Source organism: Piliocolobus tephrosceles, chromosome 11 (assembly GCF_002776525.5).
Source record: "Piliocolobus tephrosceles isolate RC106 chromosome 11, ASM277652v3, whole genome shotgun sequence".
In the NCBI taxonomy this organism is placed as follows: Eukaryota; Metazoa; Chordata; class Mammalia; order Primates; family Cercopithecidae; genus Piliocolobus; species Piliocolobus tephrosceles.
The window spans coordinates 62,898,091-62,901,913 of NC_045444.1; the positions used below are offsets into that span (position 1 = coordinate 62,898,091).

General features: G+C 34.3%; 1 non-coding gene across 1 annotated transcript; it reads right to left on the reverse strand.

The window, feature by feature from the left end:
• Positions 1–1,054: 1,054 nt before the first annotated feature.
• Positions 1,055–1,160, reverse strand: LOC111542864. The gene has a single exon (XR_002731676.1). It is a non-coding gene; the product is annotated as a U6 spliceosomal RNA (small nuclear RNA).
• Positions 1,161–3,823: the final 2,663 nt, after the last annotated feature.

A 3,823-nucleotide genomic window follows, 5' to 3' on the forward strand; every position in this document is an offset into this window, starting at 1 on the left:
CACAGTTGCAACAGACATATTAACTCCTGCCTCAAACTGATTGCTGTATTTTGTTTAGATTGCATAGAACTGAGACTATCATAATTCACATACATTAACAGATGCAAATAGTAATAGTTTTCTAACAGCAGTTTGTGATGTCAAGCCACACCTTGATAAAACAGATGACAAAAAAAAAAGCTTTATTCTGTTTGCACTGAAAACCTAGTTTACCTGCTTGCACAAATTGACGGGTTAATTATTCACAGTGTGTTAAAAATTGGTATGTGTCACATTTTGGTGTGCATGTTGTATTTTTTAACGGTTAAGTTTGGGGTACATGTGCAGGTTTTTTACATAGGTAAACTCATGTCATGGGAGTTTGTTGTACAGATTATTTTATCACCCAGGTATTAAGCCTAATATACAGTTTTTTTTTTCTTTCTGCTCCTCGCCTGTTCCCAGCCTCCACCCTCAAGTAGGCCTCAGTGTCTCTTGTTCCCCCTTTGTGCCCATGAGTTCTCAATCACTTCACTTCCACTTATAAGTGAGAAAATGCAGTAATGCAGTATTTTGTTTTCTGTTCCTGCGTTAGTTTGCTAAGGATAATGGCCTCCAGCTCCATCCATGTTCCCACAAAAGACACGATCTCATTCTTTTTTATGGCTGCATAGTATTCTATGGTATATATGTGCCACATACTTCATCCAATCTGTCACTGATGAGCATTTAGTTTGAGTCCATGTCTTTGCTATTCTGAATAGTGCTGCAATGAACATTCACATGCATGTGTCTTTACGGTAGAATGATTTACATTCTTCTGGGTATAAACTGAGTAATGGGATTGCTAGGTCGAATGGTAGTTCTTCTTTTAGCTCTTTCAGGAATTGCCACATTGCTTGTTCCACAATGGTTGAACTAATTTATACTCCCACTAACAGTGTATAAGTGTTCCCTTTTCTCCGCATCTGTTATTTTTTGACTTTTTAATCATAGCCATTCTGATTGGTGTGAGATGGTATTTCATTGTGGCTTTGATGTGCATTTATCTAACAATCAGTAATATTGAACTTTTAAAAATATGGAATGCTTCACGAATTCCATGTCATTCTTGCACAGGTGACATGCTAATCTTCTCTGTATTATTCCAATTTTAGTATATGTGCTGCTGAAGCAAGCACATGTGTTTGTAATTTTTATAGTCATTGAAAATATATTTAATATTTTTAATGAATTCTTCCCAAATTGATTTGTAAATTCAATGCAATCTCAATCAAAATCCTAGCAAGTTTCTTTGAAGAAATTGAAAAGTAGATGCTAAAATGTATATGGAAATGGAAAGGACCTAGAATAGCCAAAACAACTAGAAAAAGAATAATGAGGTTAAAGGATTTATTACCCTACTTAATTCTAAGACTTACAAGAAAGCTACGATCATCAAGACAGTGTGTCTCTGAGGCAAGGATAGACCTATAGATTCACGGAACAGAACAGAGAGTCCAGAAATAAATCCAAAGTTATATGGTTGATTTTTGACAAAGATGTGAACATAACTAAATGGGAAAATCAGTAAAATAGTGCTGCAAAAACTAAATATCTAGAGGGGAAAAAAATAGGCTTACAAAATATTTTTAAAACTAACACAAAATACGTCATAGGCCTAAACAGTAAGAGCTAACACTATTACATTTCTGGAAGAAAATATAAGAGAAAATGTTTGTGACACTAGTTAGGAAAGGCATTTTTAAACAGGACACAAAAAAATACAACTCATAAGGAAAAATACTTACAAACTTTTTCAAAATTAAAAGCTTTTGTTCTTAAAAAACTAGCCATGCATAGTGGCGGGCACCTGTAGTCCTAGCTACTCTGGAGGCTGAAGCAGAATGGCGCAAACCCGGGAGGCAGATCGCGCCACCACATTCCAGCCTGGGCGACTGAGCAAGACTCCGTCTCAAACAAAAAGAAAAAAAAAAAAAAAAACCTTTTGTTCTTCAGAAAAAAACTGTCAAAAAAGGCAAGCCAGACTGAAATAACAGATATGCAAAACATATCTGACAAAAAGGCTTGTATCCAGAATATATAAAAGATACTTACAACTTAAGAAGGCAAGAGCCCAATAAAATGGGGAAAAGATTTGAAGAGACTCTTTACAAAAGAAGTTATACAAATTCCAATAAGCACGTGAAAAGATGCTCTACATCTTTGTAGATGTAGGCAAATGTAGGCAAAACCTACATTTTGCCCCCACTTTTCTAACACCATTCCTTCATATACATCAGCTATGCACATATCAAGTGTTTGCACATAAATTATGAGGGAAATGTCAATTAAAACCATAATGAGCTACTTACTACGTACTTGAGAATATCAAGGATGGGTGAAGAAGTGGGGCAACTAGAACTCTCATAGATTGACTGTGAAAGTATAAAATGGTACTATTTCTTATACAGTTAAACATGTACAAGCCATGTGACCTAGCAATCTATATCCTAGATATTTACCCAAGAGAGATAAAGATGTGTCCACACAAAACTTTTACATCAATGTTTATAGCAGCATTATTCATAATCGTCAAAACTGAAAGCAACCCAAGTATCTATTAACTAGTGAATGGATAAACAAATTGTGGTATATCCAATGGAGTATTACTCACCACTAGAAGAACAAAACATTAGTACACTCAACAACATAGGTGAATCTCAAAAATATTATGCTAAGTGAAAAAAGTTAAACACAAAGGGCTACATACTATATGATTCTGTCTATATGAATTTCTAGGAAAGGCAAAACCATAGCAACAAAAAGCAGATCAGTAGTTGGTTGGCTGTGGCCAAGAGTTGGGGGAATATATTGACTGTAGGGGCACAAGGAAACTTCTAGGGTGATGGAAATGTTCTAACTTGATCATGGCAATGGTTATACAGCTATATACAATTAGCAAAATTCATTAAACTATTCACTTAGAATTTTATCTTATGTGAAATATATCTCAATAAAATTATGGGGAATGGATTTTTTAAACATACTAGGGATTTGTTTTTCTTTTTAAGGGATTTCTTTTGGAAAAAAACAAAAAAAGTCCTAGAATAAGAACAGAAGCATGTTCTCTTCTGAGAAATAATCCTTAGAAAATAGAAGTTAAGCCAAAATATGTAACATTACCTATGTCTTTTAAAACTTTTCTTGTCCCTCTAATTTCCATCTTAAGAAAAATTAGAAATAAAATCAATTACACTTTAAATACTTTCGGTAGAGTTGAATATGTACAGGACTGCTGAATATTAAATAGGTTCCCAGAGAAACTCTTCACAACAGGAGACCTTTCCATTTGACCATAGCCCTTAAGGCATTTAAAGACAAGTGAGAAACAGTCTGTTTTGGTTCGTTGGTTTGTTTGTTTTTTTTCTTTTCTTTTTTCTTTTTTCATTGCTTAGCTTTTTCATCATGCTTTCCTACCAGCAGAAATCATATTTATGACTCATCAGTCAACACCCAGTGTCAGATAATTAGACATTAACATACTTCACTTGTACTGTGATGAAAATGATATCACAACTCGCAAGGGATCCCCTTGAAGATGAAACTGAAAGAAATGGTGGCCACATGTTGTTTCAAACCTGTATTCATTACACATCCTGACTGCATGTCATGCAAAAGGGGCCAAACAGATGTGTAAAAAATAGCTGTTTAACAGGGGGGAAAATACTGTAAAATTGTTTATGGCAGGACAGTGGGTTCTTATAGGCAAAGTAAATTACAAATAGATTTCTCAATTACTTTTTAAAGCCTGGTATTTGATTCTTATATAACAGTCAAAAAATCAATTTTGCATGGAATTTAT